The 23,474-nt window shown below is 42.7% G+C and overlaps 1 long non-coding RNA gene across 1 annotated transcript; it reads left to right on the plus strand.

The window, feature by feature from the left end:
- Positions 1-537: 537 nt before the first annotated feature.
- LOC116969848 lies at positions 538-3,680 on the plus strand. The gene is made up of 3 exons (XR_004410939.1): positions 538-634; positions 3,197-3,319; positions 3,618-3,680. It is a non-coding gene; the product is annotated as an uncharacterized LOC116969848 (long non-coding RNA).
- The last annotated feature ends 19,794 nt before the right edge of the window (positions 3,681-23,474 follow it).

The following is a 23,474-nucleotide window of genomic DNA, read 5'->3' on the forward strand; positions in this document are numbered from 1 at the left end:
TTGTTTACAACCGTGGTTTTGCAGCAGCCACTGGGTGCTGCTCCTGACTTCAGTGTGGGGGAAGCCCATGATAGTCACTGTCTTCATTGCCACAAATGTAGACACTGATGTCTGTTGGCTGGAAGCTGCAATCTTGAATCTTGACGGGCAACATGTTGGGTCTGGACCTTTCAGGCAGATCACGCCCGACCTGCACTTTAAATGCAGTTTCCTCTCTTACTGTGATATGGTTTATGACTTCTTGGAATCAATAATGTTTTGATCTTGCTGGAATGCAATTAACAGCTGATTTATTTCAACCCGAAAAAAAACCTCACTATATTCTGAGTGAAGAAATATTTCATTTATTTCCATAAGAATTGACACTTTAATTTTAAGTTCTGATCCTTTATTCTGGAATTGTCCTGTATTAAATTAAAAAATGATATTTTAAAATCTGTTTTGGAATTAATGTCTGATGATTACAGATTATGCACCAAAGTGTATCAGGTACAATGTTTGTTTTTCCAGGATTCTGACCATTCCAACGACATTGCTGGCTATTTTTCCAAGGAAGCGTTTGAAGAACTAATGGACTGGGAGAAGGTCCGTTATAAGAACATAAAACGGAATTATGAAGCCATGGTTGCCATTGGTTTGTACAAAATATAAATATTTTTCCCTTTTTGCCATTTTCTAATGATGCATGCTGACATGAGTTTTTTTCCCCACATAAAAACTAAATAGATATGTGCTTTCTGAGCCAGGTCCTTGGTTAGATCCTTCCATTTCATCAACTATGGGTCGGTATTCAACACTATCATCCCCTCCAAATGACCAGTCTACCTTCCTTTGTGACTGGATACGAGAGAGAGGGAAACTCTGGTTGAGTGGTGCTGCAACAATAATCTCTAGCTGAACTCTTAAACTTGTACAGATGTACTGCAGAAAGTATCCTGACTGGTTGCATCTTGGCCTGCTAAGGCAATCCAATGCACAGGCATGCAAGAGGCTGTATGGTGTGGTGAACTCAGCCCAGTCCATCACAGGCACACTTCTCCCCACCATCAATAGTATCTACATGAGAACCCACCTCAAGAAGGCGGCATCGGTCATCAAGGTTCCCATTCATCCGGGCCATTCTCTCATCTCGCTGCTACAATCAGATAGGAGGTAGTGAAGGCTGAAGTCCCACATCAACAGTTTCAGGATCTGCTACTTTCTTACAACTATATTCTTCAATCCATTTGTGCAATCCTAATGCAACCGTAATCCTCTTGCAGTACCATGGACTTTTCATAACAACATGATTTGACTGATGTCTTGTAGATTTACACAGTTCTCTCGTAACAGTCTTACGGAATTACTATATAATTAATGTTTTATCCGTCTTGTATCTACACCGTACATACATACAACACTAAACTTGACATAATTTGGAAAAATTGGGATCGGGATCAAACAAGCCTGTGTCATCACTTGTGCATGCCTGAGACTGAGTTATTCCAGTACTTTGTGTTTAATTCTTGAAGTTCCTCTCTTATATTTTGCAGTTTGCTATCTTTCCCTTCACTCTATCTTTTGTACTTATGATGTATTGTATTATTTGATTGGATAACATGCAATTTAAAGCTTTTCACTGTACTGCATACACGTGACTACAATAAACATAAACCGACGGCTATCCTGTAAAATCCTGCAAATTAATTGACAGGATTAAGTAAACCATAGGTATTGGTTTCTCCCAGATTAACAAAGTGGCATCAAGGCTCAAGATCTTGTAGAATGCAGACAATGCTTTATGGCAGCCCTTTATGAAAATGTAACAGCATAATTAATTTGTGGGAATCCTTGATCGATGGCTGTTCAAAATGGAGGAGCACAACCTGGAATGCCCTTTGAACCTTCAGGTCTCTTCAGGAAATCAAAGAGTATCAAAAACATCCTGTCCCCAACCTCATAAACCATTCACTCATAAAGACATTCAGCAGCAGTATCTTTACCTTACTCCAAGACCTACAGAATCAATTCTCTCACAACTGACAGAGATGGAATGGGAGCAGTTATCCTCGCCACCAAGAGAATACTCATAAACAAGGGATATCAAAGTGGACATTGAAATATATCTCAACATCCCTGGAAGAGATCCACAACACTCAAGAAGCTTGGCACTCTTCATTCAAAAGTACACTGCTTTCACCAGCCTGAAATGCAATGTTTACTATCTCCATAATGCACTGGAGTCTTTGTGGTAAGATCTCTTTAATAACATATCCCTAACCTGTGGTCTCTACACCATAAAGGTTGAGGGCAATAGGTGTATGGGAGCACCACATCCTCCACGTTCTGCTCCATGTAACACAAGGGGCAATTTGGAAAGAACAGTAAATGCCAGCTCTGCCTGTGATGCCCTCGTTCTTTAGATCAATAAAGAAATGTCTGAAAGATAATGTTTAGAATTAAATGTTGCTGTATCTGTTCCTGCCCTCATTGTTATGTGCACGCACACTGGTCATTGGAAAATTGGAAAGGTCCCAAGACATAAACTCCTGCCTGAAATATTAATGCCTTGCAAATTCAAGGTGTGTCAACCCGTAGGATTTGTAATGCCACTTTTGATGAAATGAGCACACCCAGCAGACTTGTGATTAGTCGCAGATTATTGGCAGCAGGATATGTACAGTTTTGCTTCTAATGACTATTTCCTCCTGGTGAGCTTCCTCACCAATATTCAAAAATTCCCATCAGTGATCTCAAATTGGACTAACTTTACAATCAATACCAAAGCCTGATGTCATTCAGACGATGGTGACCATGGATAACACAAACCCATAGACATTGGGGCCCAGTTATGCTTTTTAATGTTGCAACTAGTCACAGACCTGAAATCAGAGTTTGGACAAAGGTCAATGTTCCCATTGATGAAGAGGTGGATTGTCCTGGTTGTTCATTATTCAATCCATTTACCCAACCATGGCACAAAGTGTCACTGTCAGTACAGGCAGCAAGAATGAGCCATTACTTTAAACCTGGAGGAATGGAAAGAAGGATTCTGATCTATTTCACTTCCCACATAGATGTGTGAAACTGAAAGATTGGTCATTGTGATTTCTGACCTGGAAATAGACACATACTCATCCATCATATTCTTCATGCTGGTTGATTATTCTTTAATTTGTGGCCATAACAGATGATGAGCATGTTTTATTTTTCACAGGATTAGACGTACCAAAGCCCGAATTTATGACCAATCGGAGCAGAAGGCGTCCAATCCAAGTATACGAATCTAGCGAGTCAGATGAGGATTGGACACCTAAACTTCTGACAAAAAATCCACAACGTAATTTAAATCTGTTTGAAATATTAAATGCAGTTTTTCAAATATAATTGAATCTAATCAATTTGGCCGTTAGCCTATGGAATCTATTGCAAGGGTGATTTTATTCTTATCTTTGGAGTGGTGGAATATTTGTTAAATTTAATATATTTTTCCAAATGTGTTATTAATTGTACAAATTTTAACAAATTTTTACTTTTGTGATATTTTGCTTATTTTAAATTCAATTACATTAGATATATCCAGAATTTCCAAACTATTGATCCAAAGCAACACTGATTTGTCACTTTATTCCCTCAAGGATTCAAAATCTTTAGGCCTTTTAAGAATGAAAATGGCAAGAATTCCAAAAGAAAGCCTGTCATAAAGGTAAGAACAGAACTTATTCCCAGCATAAAGGAGAAGTGAGAATATGCTTTTATGAATTAACAGAGTGTCTCTACATTAGCATTTTATTTTCTACAAGACAGAATTGACTGCTGTTTAGAAAAATCATCATCACTGCTGTGGAGTCAGGTGCTAACATTCGCAAATATATTTTTATTGTTGAAAGTGAGAGAATTGTTCCCACACTTTCCCATATTTGCTGACAATATCAAACTTCATTTCAGAGTACAGTATGAAAGGTGAGAGCTCACTGAAATATTGCACACAAGGCAGTTACAGCTTTTATTAGTAGTTGAGTTGAGTATCTCAGTTAATAATGCGATGGAATAAATAATCAAGAAGTAGAAACTATTTATTTGTGTCCTTATGAATCACAGTTTCAACAAAATGTCTCATCACAGGTCACGTCATATACAGGAGAGGACAAAAGAGATTTGGGAGGAGCCACTGAAGAAACAAAGGAAGGCACAGTGTTGGTTAAAAGAATCAAAAGAGCAACAGGTAATTCTGTTTGTAAAAGTGAAACTCAAAATGAGTGACTCATGTGCATTACAGTAAATAATTGAGATGAGATAATGACCATCTGACTACCACCATGTCATTTAAATTCAATTCATAGAACATGTTGCATATTATATAACTAACTTCCATATTTTATAGGTCAACCACTTATCTGACTTGAAACAATGTAATTAGGTTTATTTTTGGCTTTCTTTTTCCAGTTGTCTCCACCAGAAAGACTTTGGGATCTGCAAGCGAGGAAATGACCAAAGAAACAGAAAAAATAAGTTATAATTTACGAAATAAGGAGAGAATACTTTACACAGAAGAAGGGGAGCTCCATGATGACGATTACCTTTGTACGTCCAAAGTAACCAATCTATTTCTTCAGAGCAACCATATTTCATTAGGAGCATTGTAGTGATGGCACGGTGCATTGGTAGCCAGGGCAATCGCTCATCAACTAATTTTTCTTTTAACATTGATCACAAATATTTGTTGTTAACTTCTGGAATTTTGTCAGACATTGGAATCTGACATTGATTCCCCAGTAAACTGACAGTGACTGTTTGAAGAAAGTGTGGTTCATGCCCAATTTAGGTAAGGCACTTTGCTGGATACTTTGGGACATTATAAAGGATGTGAAAGTAGGAGTTGCTTTGAGGATTATTAATATAGGGCTATGATCAGAATGACCAACATATCACCAAAAATATTAATCAAATTGTTGTAGATAAAACGTTGGAGAAACCCAGTGAGTGAGGCAGCATCTATGGAGCGAAGGAATCGGTGACGTTCGCGTCGAGACCCTCCTTCAGACTGATGTGGGTTGGGGGCGGGAAAAAGAAAGAAAGAGGCGGGGACAGTGGCCAGTGGGAGAGCTAGGAAGCGGAGGGGAAAGAGGGAGAAAACAAGGACTTCCTGAAATTGGAGAAGTCAATATCCGTACCGCTGGGGTGTAAACTACTTGAATGAGGACATCTCCCATACCCTGGTTTGGAACACCTCATCCTGGGTGCAGATGCGGTGTAGAGGGAGGAATTGGGGGTAGGGGAGTCCTTACAGGAAGCAGGGTGGGAAGAAGTGTAGTCCAGATAGCCATGGGAGTCAGTGGGTTTATAGTAGATGTCGGTCAGTAGTTTGTTAACGGCGATGGAGATAGTGTGGTCTAGAAACGGTAAGGAGATGTCGGAAATGGTCCAGGTGAATTTGAGTACCAATGGAAGTTAGTGGTGCCTGGCCTCAGCCTTGTAGAGATCAGCGCGCCAAACTACCACGGCATCTCCCTTGTCGGCAGGTTTGATCACCCAGTCTAGGTTGTTGCAGAGTGAGTGCAGAGGGAGGGCTGTACGTTCGGGGGGGAGAGGTTAGAGTGAGACGGGATTGGAGACGTTGAGGCAGTTGATGTCCAGCCGGCTAAAATAAAAAGGTCTAAAGCAGGTGAATAACCATGAGGGGGGGGGGTTCAAGAGGAGGGGCTCCGTTGGAGACAGGAGAAGGGGTCATCACTAGGGGGTGAGGACTCCTTCCCATGGAAAAACACTTGGATGTGGAGGCGACGGAAGAAGAGCTCCATATTGTGGCGGACGCGGAACTCATTGAGGTGGGGACGGAGGGGAACAAAGGTGAGGCTCTGCTGAGAACAGACCGTTCGGTATGAGAGTGGGGGAGGTCAGGGGGGATGGTGAACACACGGCAAGGATGGGGGTTGGGGCCGGAGGAAGGCAGGTGAGTGGACAGACCTCAAACTGTTGTGGTACATTGTGGGAAGAACAATTAAATATTATTCTTTCTTTATCTTCTTGTTTTAACTTTTCATGTTGTGTCATTTTCTGGGTATCTGGTGAGTTGTTTTGCCACCCACCTTCTCATCAGCAGTAATCTTGGAAACATTGCAGGTGCCTTGCACTGACTAAGATATTATCCTGGACTGATCCTTGCCTTAAATAGTTACTATTGTTTACCTACTGTCATAACCTTTCATCTAATTTCCTCATCAAAGACTTTAAGAAATCAGTAAATGACAATATCAATTTCTAATTTCACTTTATCACTTATAAGATCAATGTACATTCCTGTCATTTAAACATGGTTTCCCTGAGGATTCTTTGTTGTGAAGCTACCAGCTAATTCTGTCATGTTCCACAAGATATCCAGAGTCACCTGTGGAAAGAGAAACACAACTAATGTTTGAGGTTTGTTAGAACTTCAATGTCAGATGGTAACACTGTTTTTCTTTCCTTAATTGTTCTCTGAATTGCTGGGAATTTCCAGCATTCGTCTAGAATGCATCATTTCCAGACTCATTTTAGTTTCAAATTCATCTTCCCACGAATTCAGCATTTTGTTTCCTTTCTATGTGAAGACTGAAGTTGTCCATAAATATATGATTTCCCTTTTGTGAAGTGCTCCATTTCGATTACATTTTAGATTTACCTTCTCTCCTTATATGATCTCATTGAATGGCGGTGCTGGCTCGAAGGGCAGAATTGCTTACTCCTGCACCTATTATCCTTTGTCTATTTCACCACATGATTTCTGGAGCCAAAACTGTTCATCATAGTTGATCTCATGTAAAATTATATTAGTAGGGCCAACAAAGAGCAGGGATTAACGGGTCCCTTTGAGAATAGCAGGCAGTGACTAGTGGGGTACCGCAAGGCTCGGTGCTGGGACCGCAGCTATTTACAATATACATCAATGATTTAGATGAAGGTATTACAAGTAACATTAGGAAATTTGCAGATGACACAAAGCTGGGTGTCAGTGTGAACTGTGAGGAGGATGCTGTGAGAATGCAGGGTGACGTGGGCAGGTTGGGTGGGTGGGCAGATACATGGCAGATGCAGTTTAATGTGGATAAATGTGAGGTTATCCACTTTGATAGCAAAAACTGGAAGGCAGATTATGGTGTCAAGTTGGGAAAAGGGGAAGTACAACGGGATCTGGGGGTCTTTGTTCATCAGTTAATGAAAGCAAGCATGCAGGTACAACAGGCAGTGAAGAAAGCAAATGGCATGTTGGCCTTCATAACAAGAGGAGTTGAGTTTTGGAGCAAAGAGATCCTTCTGTAGTTGGGGCCCCAGTGAGACCACACCTGGAGTGTTGAGTGCAGTTTTGGTCTCCAAATTTGAGGAAGGGCATTCTTGCTATTGACGGAGTGCAACGTAGGATGACAAGGTTAATTCCCAGGATGGTGGGACAGTCATATGCTGAAAGAATGGAGCTGTACTTCTACACTCTGGAATTTAGAGGGATGTGAGGTGATCTTATTAAAACATGTAAGATTATTAAGGGTTTGGACACGCAAGTGGCAGGAAACATGTTCCCGATGTTGGGGGAGTCCAGAACCAGGGGCCACAGTTTAAGAATAAGGGGTAAGCCATTTAGAACGGAGATGAGGAACTTTTTTTCACAGAGAGTGGTGAGTCTGTGGAATTCTCTGTCTCAGAGGGCGGTGAAGGCCGGTTCTCTGGAAACTTTGTAGAGAGAGCTTTTAAAGATTGCGGAGTCTGGGGATATGGGAAGAAGGCAGGAATGGGGTACTGATTGTGGATGATTAGCAATGATCACATTGAATGGCAGTGCTGGCTTGAAGGGCCAAATGGCCTACTCCTGCACCTATTGTCTATCGTCAACCTTGTCTTGCAATTGATAAAGTTCAGTTTAGATACAAACCATGCATTTACTTTTCTGTATGGTCTACTTTATTAAATCTCTTGTCTCTTTGCCCGGTTAAAGGGTGCAAGTTGCATCGGGAGTTAAAATTGGCATGCAACAAAAGTAATACTACGATGGTTATGGGAGATTTCAATATGCAGGTAGACTGGGAAAATCATGTTGGTACTGGACCCCAAGAAAGGGAGTTTGTAGATTGCCTCACTGATGGATTCTTAGAGCAGCTTGTACTGGAGTCGACAAGGAGAAGGCAATTCTGGATTTAGTGTTGTGGAATGAACCGGGTTTGATAATGGAACTCAAGGTAAAGGAACCATTTGGAGGTAGTGACCATAATATGATACGTTTTAATCTGCAATTTGAGAGGGAGAAGGTAAAATCAGAACGGTCACTATTGCAGTTGAACAAATGGGACTATGGAGGCATGAGGGAGGAGCTGGCCAAAGTTGACTGGAAAGGGATGCCAGCAGGGATGACGGTGCAACAGCAATAGCAGGAATTTCTGGGAATAATCCAGAAGGTGCAGGATCATTTCATTCCAAAGAGGAAGAAAGATTCTAAGGGGAGTAAGAGGTGACCATGGCTGACAAGGGAAGTCTAAAAGAGAAGACGTATAACATAGCAAAGATGAACAGGAAGCAAGAGGATTGGGATACTTTTAAAGAACACCAGAAGGTAATTAAAAAGGCAATACGGGAAGAAAAGATGAAGTATGAATGTAAGCTAGCCAAGAATATAAAGGAGGATAGTTAAAGTTACTTTAGGTATGTGAAGAGGAAAAGATTATTTAAGACAAATGTGGTTCCCTTGAAGGCAGAAACAGGTGAATATATTATGGGGAGCAAGGAAATGGCAGATGAGATGAACAAGTACTTTGGTTCTGTCTTCACTAAGGAAGACACAAACAATCGTCCAGACGTACTAGGGGACAGAAGGTCTAGGGTGATGGAGGAACTGAAAGAAATTGAATCTAATGATTTAGATGAAGGAATTAAAAGTAAAATTAAGCCCCTGTCCCACTCTACGAGGTAATTCACGAGTTCTCCCGAGTTTTCCCCTGATTCGAACTCGGAGAATAGACGATAGGTGCAGGAGTAGGCCATTCGGCCCTTCGAGCCAAGGACCGCCATTCAATGTGATCATGGCTGATCATCCACAATTAGTATCCTGTTCCTGCCTTCTCCCCATATCTCCTGACTCCGCTATTTTTAAGTGCCCCATCTAGCTCTCTCTTGAAAGCATCCAGAGAACCTGCCTCCACCGCCCTCTGAGGCAGAGAATTCCACAGACTCACAACTCTCTGTGAGAAAAAGTGTTTCCTCGTCTCTGTTCTAAATGGCTTACCCCTTATTCTTAAACTGTGGCCCCTGGTTCTGGACTCCCCCAACATCGGGAACATGTTTCCTGCCTCTAGTGTGTCCAAACCCTTAACAATCTTATATGTTTCAATGAGATACCCTTTCATCCTTCTAAACTCCAGAGTGTACAAGCCCAGCTGCTCCATTCTCTCAGCATATGACAGTCCTGCCACCCCTGGAATTTAGCCTTATAAGCCTATGCTGGGCTCCCTCAATAGCAAGAATGTCCTTCCTCAAATTAGGGGACCAAAACTGCACACAATACTCCAGGTGTGGTCTCACTAGGGCTCTGTTCAACTGCAGAAGGACCTCTTTGCTCCTATATTCGATTCCTCTTGTTATAACGGCCAACATGCCATTCGCTTTCTTCACTGCCTGCTGTAGCTGCATGCTTACTTTCATAGACTGATGTACAAGGACCCCCAGATCCCGTTGTACTTCCCCTTTTCCCAACTTGACACCATTTAGATAGTAATCTGCCTTCCTGTTTTTGCTACCAAAGTGGATAACCTCACATTTATCCGCATTAAACTTCATCTGCCATGCATCTGCCCACTCCCCCAACCTGTCCAAGTCACCCTGCATTCTCATAGCAAATGTCCGTAGCGGGTCCGTAGGAATTCGTGGATGTCTCGTAGCGGCTCGTAATGGTAACGGTAGGTACTCAGGACATCCGGTAACTCATGACCTTTTTTCATCCCTGCACCTATTGTTTATTGTCTAAATGGTTTTTCCTCATCTCCATTTAAATGGCCTACACCTTATTCTTAAACTGGTTCTGGACTTCCCGAACATCAGGAACATGTTTCCTGCCGAGAGGATTTGAGTATAGTGGCAAAGAGGTCCTTCTGCAGTTATACAGGTCCCTGGTGAGACCACACCTGGAGTATTGTGCGCCGTTTTGCTCTCCTAATTGGAGAATGTTCGGGGCCACAGTTTAAGAACAAGGGGTAGGCTATTTAGAACTGAGATGAGGAAAAACGTTTTCACCCAGAGTTGTGAATTTATGGAATTCTCTTCCTCAGAAGGCAGTGGCGGGCGATTCACTGGATGCATTCAAGAGAGAGTTAAATAGAGCTCTGAGGGCCAGCGGAGTCAAGGGATACGGGGAGAAGGCAGGAACGGGGTAGTGATTGTGGATGATCACCCTTGATCACATTGAATGTCTCGAAGGGCCAAATGGCCTACTCCTGCACCTATTGTCTATGTCTATGGTCTTAAGTCATCTGCCTGGTTACAAATGCTTCATTAGTTCACATAATAGACTTTTATCCTTCAACACACATTTCGTGTAGTTGACACCATGTACCCATGTTACCGTGAAACATACTCTCTGCATTACATCATGCTTGTTATTACTAAATATAAAATGATACTCTGGTCATGATTTTTCTCTTGATGTTTATCACTGTCCAGACAGTTCAACACAGCTGCCATTTGGAATTAAATAGCGGCATCTTACCCCCAAGAAATTCATGGTGACAGACAAACATCATGAAGGGATTCTTTACGGATTGGCCACTATTAACCTCTCACATTTTGAATGCTTCCTCAGAAGAGTAGCTTCTGCACAGCATCTGCATCATGGTAGTATTATATTCTGAGATACTTCTAAAAAGATAACATCTTTTGTGGATCATTGAGCATTTTCGGTACAAAGTCCAGCCACTTTCAATAATGCCAACACCCTGATTAGTTCTTAATTTTGCATTTTCTGTTTCAGTTTGTGAAGCCTGCGAGAATTTTTTTACTGAAGAATGCCCTGTGCATGGCCCACCAGTCTTTATGAAGGACACTGTCGTTGATTCCAATCACCCAGATAGAGCACGTTTAACTCTTCCAGAGAGTCTCAGCATTGCCACGTCCAAAATTCGTAAAGCTGGTCTTGGCGTCTGGAATGAAGGGAAGGTTATTCCCAGGGGCGTTCATTTTGGACCCTATGAAGGAGAGGTTTCAAATGAAGAAGAAGCTGTTGTCAGTGGGTATTCATGGATGGTAAGTGTCTCCAATAGTTAATCATAGAAAATACTCAGCAGGTTTGATAATATTTGTTGATGAAAGATCATCCTGAAATGTGAGCTGTGTTTTATCCTGCACAGATGCTGCCTGACTTGCTGGGTATATCCTGAATGCTCTGTTTTTATTACAAATTGTTTGTAGTTGAATTATTTTGCTATTCAGTCTAATCAGAGTCATCAAGTCAAGAGAGTTTTATTGTCATACTAGACGAAGTGGGGCCCGTTGGGTCCCATGTTCACACGGGAGGGCTGGTCCCCCAACACAATATTCCACCACTCACCTGTTCCCCCAACTCAACGACGGGAGCGTTCTGTAGCTTCATGGGGGGGGGGGGTGGGCGGTTGTGGGGGTAGGGGAGGGGGTGAATGTGGAAAGGGGTGTATTTGGGAGGGGGTGGTGTGTGTGGTAGGGGGGGAGTGGGTGTAGGGGAGGGAGGGGGGCTGTAGGGGTGGGGCGGTGTAGGGGAGGGGAGTGTGTGGGGCGTTGTGGGGGTAGGGGAGGGGGTGTATGTGGGAGGGGGCGGTGTGGGCCCCCGCTCACAGAACACAGCCCCCGCTCGCAGAACAGAGAACACAGCCCCCGCTCCTTCAGCTTTATTCTCGTGGCCGGTGATTGATAGCGGGAGCCGGAAGGGGCGCTGCCGTCCTGGTGAATAACAGACCAAAAACATTCCTAATATTTCACCGATCGGAACAAAACTTGGTGCGCTTGGAGCAGAAGTGGACGGTGAGTAAGGTGGCTTAAAAATCCTAGCGATATTGGGTACCTTAGTGTACAACGCAGACCGGAAGTGGTCAAGGTGAGAGTTTTAGTAATAGTGTAGAAGAAGATAGATGTCCCAGATAGAACATTGAAATTCTTACTGGCTGCAGCACAACAGAATATGTAAACATTGTACATAAACATAAAGTTTCTTACTGAAACAGTTCAAAGCTAACTGAAAAACAGTGATTCTCACTTCACTGCTCAGACTGGCATCCTCTCCCTCACCCAATCTCTGAGCTAAATCAGTTGCTCCATCTCCTTCCTGCTCTGCTGCCCCTCTTTCACCCTGATGTCTGACCTCCTTGTTTGAGAATGCATTGAACATTTCTGACCAGTAAGAAATCATTAGAACAGTGACATTATCAAAATTAAAGAACCTATTACAAGCCGACAAAGCTTGAAATTGTGCAAAATGTTTATTATATTCTTAGAGTTTCTTTGTCGTGTGATTTCATTCGCAGGAATGTTGGAGTTCTCTGATATAAACGTGTAATCAAGTAAAATAGGTTAAGTGGTCGTTAGTTGAAGGCATAATACTGGCAACTGTGTAAGCTTCACCTTTGTTTTCTTTATCAATGTGTTTTTTTACTAAATATCTTTTTATAGATTAGTAAGTCAAACAATGACACTGAATACATTGATGCACAGGATGAATCTAAATCGAACTGGATGAGGTGAGGAAAGACTAATGCTGATCATAATAATAAGCAATAACTGGGTTATTTAAATAAGGAGACACAAGAGACTGCAGATGCTGGAATCTTGGACTAGAAGCAAAGTGTTAGAGGAACTCAGTGGGTCAGGCAGCATCTGTGCAGGGAATCGACAGACAATGTTTTGGGTGGGACTTTTTCCAGACTGATGGAGTATAAGGGAATAAAGCTGGAAAAGGGAGGTGGGGCGGGACAAATCCAGGCAAGTGAGGGGAAAGGGCGGATAAATGGGAAATATGGGACTCGGGGAAAGGAAATGTTCCATTTTCCTCATTATCCAGAATGAATCAGCACTCTATCTGGGAGATGCCTTCTCTGCCTCAACCAGCCTTTCTCCTTGGATCACTCCATGACCCACAACTCCTATCTCAAGCCTCATGCTCCTGGAATGTCACCTGATGCTGCAAAACTTTGCATCAAATATTCAGCCTGTCATGTCTTGATCTGTGGCTGGGAGACTGATGCCACAGTTTAAAATCAGGTCTTGATGTTAAACTCTGTGGTATCTCCATGAAACCAGTATTCTAAGGGAATAATAATTCACTTCACACCACGCTACATCACAGCTGCACCGTCTTTGTCTCCCTGTAAATAACACAGCCGGCATCTCCTGAAACTAAACTTTCCAGAGAGTCAGGTCAACAGTGTTGAATTGTTACACAATGAAATTCTAACAAGTTCTGCAGCAAAACAAGTCTGTTAACACAATAACATGCAGATCAATAGAAAGTCATCAATAATACAATAACAACAACAGTAATACTAGCTTAGCATAAAAACAGAAAATACTGGAAATACTGCGTAGGTCAGGCTGCATCTGTGGGAAGAGAAACAAAGTTCAAGTTTCCTTCCCGCTGACAAGGGAGATGCCGTGGTAGTCTGGCGCGCTGATCTCTACAAGGCTGAGGTCGGGCGCCAACTCTCAGACACCTCCTCCTACTTACCCCTGGACCATGACCCCACAGACGTGCACCAGGCCATTATCTCAAACACTGTCACTGGCTTCATCACTTCCGGCTCCCTGCCCTCCCAAGCCTCCAACCTCATCGTTCCCCAGCCCCGCACGGCCCGTTTTACCTTCTCCACAAAATCCACAATCCTGACTGTCCGGGCTTGTTTCTGCCTGTTGGTGTCCCACCAAACTTATTTCCACATACCTCGACTCCATCCTATCCCCCCTGGTCAAATCCCTCCCTACCTATGTTCAAGACACTTCACAGACTCTTCGTCTTCGCCATGACTTCCGTTTTCCAGCCCCCATCCCCTCATCTTCACCATGGATGTCCAGTCACTCTACACCTCCATCCCCCACCAGGAGGTTCTTAAAACCCTCCGTTTCTTCCTCGACCGCAGAACCAATCAATCGCCGTCTACCGATACTCTCCTTCACCTAGCAGAGCTGGTCCTTACCCGCAACAACTTTTCCTTTGACTCCTCCCATTTCCTCCAAATCCAAGGCGTAGCTATGGGCACCTGCATGGGGCCCCTGCTATGCTGCCTCTTTGTAGGGTACGGTGAACAATCCTTGTTCGAGACGAACCGTGGCCCTATCCCCGAACTCTACCTCCGCTACATTTATGAAAGGTAAATCATGTTTAACGAATCTTATAGAATTTTTTGAGGATGTAACTAGTAGAGTGGATAAGGGAGAACTAGTGGTTGTGCTATATCTGGACTTTCAGAAGGCTTTCGACAAGGTCCCACATAAGAGATTACTATACAAACTTAAAGCACACGGTATTGGGGGTTCAGTATTGATGTGGATAGAGAACTGGCTGGCAGACAGGAAGCAAAGAGTAGGAGTAAACGGGTCCTTTTCACAATGGCAGGCAGTGACTAGTGGGGTACCGCAAGGCGCAGTGCTGGGACCCCAGCTATTTACAATATATATTAATGATTTAGACGAGGGAATTGAATGCATCATCTCCAAGTTTGCGGATGACACGAAGCTGGAGGGCAGTGTTAGCTGTGAGGAGGATGCTAGGAGGCTGCAAGGTGACTTGGATAGGCTGGGTGAGTGGGCTAATGCACGGCAGATGCAGGATAAATGTGAGGTTATCCACTTTGGTGGCAAAACAGGAAAGTAGACTATTATCTGAATGGTGGCCGATTAGGAAAAGGGGCGATGCAACGAGACCTGGGTGTCACGGTACACCAGTCATTGAAAGTAGGCATGCAGGTGCAGCAGGCAGTGAAGAAAGCGAATGGTATGTTAGCATTCATAGCAAAAGGATTTGAGTATAGGAGCAGGGAGGTTCTACTGCAGTTGTACAGGGTCTTGGTGAGACCACACCTGGAGTGCTGCGTACAGTTTTGGTCTCCTAATCTGAGGAAAGACATTCTTGCCATAGAGGGAGTAAAGAGAAGGTTCACCAGACTGATTCCTGGGATGTCAGGACTTTCATATGAAGAAAGCCTGGAGGGACTCGGCTTGTAGACGCTAGAATTCAGAAGATTGAGGGGGGATCTTATAGAAACTTACAAAATTCTTAAGGTCTTGGACAGGCTAGATGCAGGAAGTTTATTCCCGATGTTGGGGAAGTCCAGAACTAGGGGCCACAGTTTAAGGATAAGAGGTAAGTATTTTAGGACCGTGATGAGAAAATCATTTTTCACACAGAGACTGGTAAATCTGTGGAATTCTCTGCCACAGAAGGTAGTTGAGGCCAGTTCATTGGCTATATTTAAGAGGGAGTTAGATGTGGCCCTTGTGGCTAAAGGGATCAGGGGGATGGAGAGAAGGCAGGGATTAGTAAGTATGCAGATGATACTAAGATAGGTGGGGTTGTGGGTAATGAAGTAGATTTTCAAAGTCTACAGAGAGATGTATGCCAGTTGGAAGAGTGGACTGAAAGATTGCAGATGGAGTTTAATGCTGATAAGTGTGAGGTGCTACATCTTGGCAGGACAAATCAAAATAGGACGTACATGGTAAATGGGAGGGAATTGAAGAATGCAGGTGAACAGAGGGATCTGGGAATAACTGTGCACAGTTCCCTGAAAGTGGAATCTCATGTAGATAGGGTGGTAAAGAAAGCTTTTGGTGTGCTGGCCTTTATAAATCAGAGCATTGAGTATAGAAGTTGGGATGTAATGTTAAAATTGTACAAGGCATTGGTGAGGCCGATTCTGGAGTATGGGGTACAATTTTGGTCGCCTAATTATAGGAAGGATGTCAACAAAATAGAGAGAGTACAGAGGAGATTTACTAGAATGTTGCCTGTGTTTCAGCAACTAAGTTACAGAGAAAGGTTGAACAAGTTAGGGCTTTATTCTTTGGAGCGCAGAAGGTTAAGGGGGGACTTGATAGAGGTCTTTAAAATGATGAGAGGGTTAGACAGAGTTGACGTGGATAAGCTTTTCCTACTGAGAGTAGGGAAGATTCAAACAAGGGGACATGACTTGAGAATTAAGGGACAGAAGTTTAGGGGTAACATGAGGGGGAACTTCTTTACTCAGAGAGTGGTGGCTGTGTGGAATGAGCTTCGAGGGAAGGTGGTGGAGGCAGGTTCGATTTTATCATTTAAAAATAAATTGGATAGTTATATGGACGGGAAAGGAATGGAGGGTTATGGTCTGAGCGCAGGTATATGGGACTAGGGGAGAATACGTGTTCGGCACGGACTAGAAGGGTCGAGATGGCCTGTTTCCGTGCTGTAATTGTTATATGGTTATATGATGTCACATTTAATTATCTTGTCTAAATCATTTATATTGTAAATAACTTGGGTCCCAGCACTGAGTTTTAGTCACTGTGTGCTATTCTGTAAAGGACCCGGTAATTCCTACTCTTTGCATTCTGTCTGCCAACCAACTCTCTATCCATGTCAATATCCTACATGTCAATAGCATGTGCTCTTATTTTGCATACTAATCTCTTGTGTGGGACCTGGTCAAAGAGTTTTTGAAAGTCCAAATGCACCACATCCACTGGCTCTCCCTTATCCATTCTACTTGTTACATCCTCAAAAAATTCCAGAAGATTAGTCAAGGAAGATTTCCCCTTCATAAATCCATGCTGGCTTTGACCGATCCTGTTACTGCTTTCCAGATGCACAGCTATAACAACTTCCCCACTACTGGTCTATAATTCCCTGTTTTTAGGCTGTGGGCCAAAGTGCTTTTTTGTTTCAGTTTGTGACCCAAATCACGTAACTACCTGAATTTTTAACATAATGTGTAAAAATATTATAGAAATCATACCAGAAACTCGTCAAGAACAAAACCTGCACATTTAAAAAATATGAGAAAAACCTCCAGTTTTCCGAGTAGTAATTGTCCAATCAAAGCACCTTTGACATTGAGATCAGACGCCAATTGACCATTCACTCGCTTTGTTTCATGGTCGCTAGGTAGCGAGCACTCTGGGATCATGGCTGCCTCCGAATTACATCAAAACAATAGCAAGGTTTCCAAGGAATAAAGGTAATGCTAACCTTTCTGGTAATTTTGTTTTAAAATTGATTTATCTTTATAAAGTTATGATGTGAACTGGTAAATAAAAATGATAACTAACAAATGTAGAGCTGGGGTTAGGATTAGGATTAGGGTCAATCAGTCAGTCAGTAGGAATGTTACAACATTTTGAGATTTTAAAAATCAAGCCTGAAATTTATCTAATCAGATAAAGCACAAAAAAAACTTGACACTTAATTCACTTTCATATCTTCAGTATTAATAAAGTTATGGTCATTTTCATACTCAGAAATTAGCATCTTGTTCCCTATTGCTTTTCCATTAATTTAACACAAAAGCTGTGATCAAGGACAGTCAATTGACATAAAAGCCCATAACTTTAATAAAAATTAAGAGAACTGAATAAAATTTTCAGTTATTATAGATTGAAGCATTCTGAAACAAATATGATGCATCTTACTTTGATGGGCTGAAATTAAAGTATATAACCATATAACATATAATGAGTATATAACATATAATGAGTTAATTACCTAATTAAGTCGCTAATTACAAAATTAACCGTTGTGACGGAAATAGTAATAAACACCCAGACTGCCTTAAAAATTCAAAAATGTGATATTCTCAAGATCAGAACTTTAATATTAATTACAGCAATGAGGGAGGAAACTATATCCTGGCCTGGATTTCACAGGGAGCAAATGAAGGGAGGGAGAAAAATACTGGAGTGAGGTTTAATACTTGCAGGGAGAATACTTACTGATGAGCCAGGGCTAGTACATGCCTGATGGGCCAAATGAGCTCTTTAAAAAAAATCTGAGCAGATTCTCAGTGAAAGGCAATTGCTCTGGACTTTTCCTGGACTGGCACGGGCCTTTTGGGCCAAAATGCTCCTCCTGGGCTAATAAAGGCATTTGGGGCTAAAGGGACCAGTTTCTCGGCTAATAGGGGCCGTGGGCCGAAATTAGTGGTTTCAGGCAGGCCAAACAACTCATTTAATTTCATTTCCAATTGCATTGCAGATTCAAGCTCAGGGCAGGCTGAATAGCTCATTGCATTTTCATTTCACTTCCATTGCCATTGCAGTTTCAAGCACAGGGCAGGCGAAGACAAACAGCTGATGGCATTTTCACTTCACTTCCATTGCCATTGCAGTTTCAAGCACAGGCCAGGCCTAAGCCAAACAGCTGATTGCATTTTCACTTCATTTCCATTGCCATTGCACTTTCAAGCACTGGGCAGGCCCAAGCTAAACAGCTGATTGCTTTTTCACTTCATTTCCATTGCCATTGCACTTTCAAAACAGGGCAGGCTCAAGCCAAATAGCTGATTGCTTTTTCACTTCATTTCCATTGCCATTGCCGTTTCAAGCACAGGACAGGCCAAACAACTCATTTTATTTTCATTAAGGGCTAACAAATCATTTATTCAAGTACATTGCAGACTCACAGTGTTCTGTAGTTTCCCAGCTCAGACAGAGAGTTGTGACCTCTCCCTCGCTATCTTGCAGACAGACTGAGCCACGCCCACGCTTCCGGGTTTTATAGTCCCTCCCACCAGAAGGTGCGTGGCCTTCATGGCAGTGATTGCCAGGAGAGAGAATCAAAAAGTTGTAAACACTGCCCAGGCCATCACCGGCTCTGACCTCCGCACCATCGAAGGGATCTATCGAAGTCGCTGCCACAAAAAAGGCAGCCAACATCATCAAAGACCCACGCCATCCTGGCCACACACTCATTTCACAATTGCCATCGGGAAGAAGGTACAGGAGCCTGAAAACTAACGTCCAGGTTCAGGAACAGTTTCTTCCCTACATCCATCAGGCTATTAAACACGACAACAAATAAGCTCTGAACTGCAATAAACTATTACTATTATTGCACTATATTTGCTATTTATTGAGTATGTGTGCATGTGTATACACACACTGAATTTTTTCTTCTTTTCCCGTTATGTGTTATGTTTACATATTCTGTTGTGCTGCAGCAAAGTAAGAATTTCATTGTCCTATCTGGGACATATGACAATAAAACACTCTTGACTCTTGATATAAGTGTAAAGAAGGGACTGAAGCTGAAATGTGACCAATTCCTTCCCTCCAGAAATGCTGTCTATCCTGCTGAGACAATAGACAATAAGTGCAGGAGTAGGCCATTCGGCCCTTCAAGCTAGCACTGCCATTCAATGTGATCAAGGCTGTTCAACCCCAATCAGTACCCTGTTCCTGCCTTCTCCCCATATCACCTGACTCTGCTAACTTTAAGAGCCCTATCTAGCTCTCTCTATAAAGTATTCAGAGAACCATCGCCATCGTCCTTTGAGGCAGAGAATTCCACAGACTAACAACTCTCTGTGAGAAAAAGTGTTTCCTTGTCTCCGTTCTAAATTACGGAGGAGGCGCTGTCCTGAACGGCTGCCTGTCCTGCAGCTGTCCGTTTTTTCCCCTTCTTTTTTTTATTATTTTTAGTTCGTTAAATGTATAGTCAGGGGGCCTAAATCTTTTATGTGTGGGGGGTGGTGGGGGGGAAGGGGGAAACTGCTTTTCTAAGTCCCTACCTAGTCGGAGGGGTTGCCTTCCTCCGAGCAGCGACTTCGACCTGTCCTCGCGGCCTACCAGCGGGTCCTGGAGCGACGTTTCCCTGAGGACCTGGCCAGAACATCGGCGGTGGCGGCGGCGCAGAACGTTGGCGGCGGCGGCGGCGCGGAACGTCGGCTTTGGCGGCGGCACAGCGCTGGAGCGCTATTGCGGAGCGGGCGATGCCTTTCCTGGGTCGCCGCGCTGGAACTCCGGTATGCTGGGACCGCCGAGGAAAACATCGTGGAGCCGCGGTTCTGCGGAGCGGCCAGCTGCGGCGTTTGAACTAACATCTCGCCGAGATCACCAGTGTGCGGAGCTCCGTCTGGCGTGGCCTGTTGGCTTGGAAGCCGCAGGCTCCGGTGGGAAGGCGGCCGTTCCTGGCACCCCAAGCTGCTGAGGGTTCTCCCGACGCCGGAGTACCATCACCCGGCGATAACATCGGGCGCCGTGGCGGCGACTGTGGAGGCCTCAATAGGCCCGACTATGGGTGGACAAGAGGATGGGGACTGGACTTTGTGCCTTCCCCCACAGTGGGAATCACTGTGGGGGGATGTTTTGGATATTTTGGTGTTGAATTTCTTTGAATACTGTGTTGTATTTTTATTAGTGTGCTGCATGGACATCAGAATTTCCCCTGAATAAGGGGATTAATAAAGTATTTATCTATCTGTCTGTCTATCTGTCTGTCTGTCTGTCTGTCTGTCTGTCTGTCTGTCTGTCTGTCTGTCTGTCTGTCTGTCTGTCTGTCTGTCTGTCTGTCTGTCTGTCTGTCTATCTATCTATCTATCTATCTATCTATCTATCTATCTATCTATCTATCTATCTATCTATCTATCTAAATGGCTTACTCCTTATTCTTAAACTGTGGCCAAATATAAGGTTGTTTTATAGCTTCTTCCAGTTCTGATGAAATGTAATTGAAAACAAAAATAAGTCTCTTGGTTATAAACCCTGGTTGGGAACAAATAAATTGCAAAATAATTAAATGCTGTTCAGTTCTATCTCCACAATGGAGGGCACAATTAAAGCCCTGTCCCATGGTACGAGTTCATTCCAAGAATTCTCCCGAGTTTGCCCTGATTCGAACTCGGAAATTTACGATAATGGCCACTCGTCGGTACTCGGGGCTCTCGTGGACATTTTTCATCATGTTGAAAAATCTTCACAAGTCTTCCCGTGCTTTCCTGCCGTTAGCGAGTCTTCCCGAGTACCTGCCGTTAGCGCTAAGAGATGTCCCCGAGCTCCGACGTACCCGCTACGTTCATTCACCGTGCTTACCACAAGTTTGATTTTTTTTAAACTCGGGAGAGCTCTTGGAATGAACTCGCACCGTGGGACAGGGCTATTAGGTTTCTATATGTGTGGAAGGTAGGAATTGAAAGAAATCAATGTTAGGATTAATGACATAGTGCTTGGAGATTATGGCGATAGAAGCAGGACATCACTGAAGTTTGGTGATCTACTTCCAGTGGACTAAAGGCATTTGATATGATAAATTATTTGGATGCAGGAACAAACTGAAACACCTCCAATAATCTATATTCTATCCTATGGGGAGAAGGCAGGAAGGGGATACTGATAGTGGATGATCATCCATGATCACAGTGAATGGTGGTGCAGGCTCAAAGGGGAAAATGACCTGCTCCTGCACCATTCAGGTAATTGTCATATGACATTGTCTATTGTCTATAAAATGGAATTCAGAAAATTAAACAATGCATTGTTGCCAAGAGATGGTCTGTAATGTTCCGTTGCTGTGGTAGCATTAGGTCAGTTCAACAACCTGATGGGACAGTAGCTTTTTTCGAACTGGGAGTGTGGGACGTTTACACTTCTGTGGCTACTGTCGATGGTAACAGTGAGAAGAGAGCACGGCTTAACCCATTTCAGCTATTAGTTGAGCAGACTTAACCTGAACAACTTGGTATTTTTACATCTTTATATTCTGAGACCTTTCCTGTAAAAGATCTTTCACGGGGAAGTGTTGCGACTATCCGCAGAAACTGCGTGCCTTTGTAATCAATTCCCCTCGCAGTAGACAATAGCCTTCTTTGTCATCAGGAGGCTAAATTCAATCTGGAAATTGTCCGCTTGGGGAAAGATCATCAAATATTTTAAATATATTGTGACATTTGGATTGATACAGGTATTGTAATTTTCTTTTCCACTTACCTTGTATAGTGCTGATAATTTACATAATCAAAACAATACAGCCATTAGAACACCCGCGCTCAGTGACTCCTCCCTCCAGTCAATCACGAGGGTTCGATTACCCAGAGCCACCACCAGGTGTCGCTACACTATGTTATTCCCCTTTTTCAAACACTCCCTACACATTAGTGGCAATTTTATGGAGGCCATTTACGGAAACCTAAAAAGCTGCATGTGTTTGGGATGTGGGAGGAAACTGGATCACCCGGAGGAAACCTACACAGTCACTCAAACTCCACAGAACCCAATGTCCGTATGGAACCAAGGTCTCTGGTGCCGTGAGGTAGTAGCTCTACTGGCTGCGCCATTGTGCTGCTCATTTTATGAGTGAAAATTCCAGCATATTTTATCTGGTTATTGGGGGAACTTTGCCATGTCCAAATCAGCTGGTTTGTTTTCCTGTATCCTAGCAGTGACAATAATTGAAAATTATTGGAATGCTGAAAAATGGAAAGTGCTCATGGAAAAAGCAATTTGTTTGTGTCCTTGCACATGGAAATGGAAATGGGATGAAATACAGATAAGTCCAATATCGGCAAAGGAAATCTATATAGAACTTTGGCCATACTTGTAGAATTAAATAACAGCTGATAGGAGGTGCTGTAAGGCTCAAGTTTACAATTGGATATCAAGCTATGTTCTACTTTTGTGCAGTGCAGGATGGCAAACTTTCTTCACAAGTAGGGCTAGATTTAGCAACAGTCGTTGTAAATAAGCTGATCAACTGTGGCACAGTTATGGAATACGATGTTAAACTAATTACATTGAGATGCAACTTTAATCTGTGTCTTAACTTTTAATTTGCTGTTTTTGCCCCACTTTGTGACGTGATAAAATCTGTGAAATTAAGGTAATTTGGGACGTTTGTGTATGATTTGATACAGGTAGTTCTGCTGTAATGGTTATTTTATTCGTATGAATTGGATGTAATGTGGATTTTGTGAACATTATTTATATTAAGTGGACCTAATTGATAACATGATTTGATTGATCTACCTTGCGTTTGAATACCTCATGTGATCTAACCTCGACATCATCCAGGATATAAAAATCCAGAGATTCATCATTCACTGAGAGAGGTATTTCTTGCACACCTCTGTTTTAAATGGCAGCTCCTTTGTCTTGTGATCCATACATGTTACACCTTTCAGTTGCCTCAGTTTTATTTCCATTGTTGCATCTAGCGTGCTCAGGATATTTCCTATTTTAACCATTTTGTTTTGTAATAGGCTGGCTTTCCATTGGGTAGAGAAATATTACCCTAAAACTATGTTGATATTATGTGTTCATTGAAAGCTACGTTCATCAAAGTGAAACCATGTACATGTTCAATGATCAAAAGTTAACTGAAATTTAACCCTGCTTCCAAAAGAATTGAGGTCCCAAGTTCCACGTATCCACTCTCATAGAAATATTTTGTGTATTGCATTGCATTGTCCATTATTGCAACTCCTCATTATTGAGCATTATTGAGGCATCTTTGAGCTCTTAATCCTGCTCTTCTTATTGGTTGTAAGGAATTTAGATGTATA

This window comes from Amblyraja radiata, unplaced genomic scaffold (genome assembly GCF_010909765.2).
Source record: "Amblyraja radiata isolate CabotCenter1 unplaced genomic scaffold, sAmbRad1.1.pri scaffold_160_ctg1, whole genome shotgun sequence".
NCBI classification, from domain to species: domain Eukaryota; kingdom Metazoa; phylum Chordata; class Chondrichthyes; order Rajiformes; family Rajidae; genus Amblyraja; species Amblyraja radiata.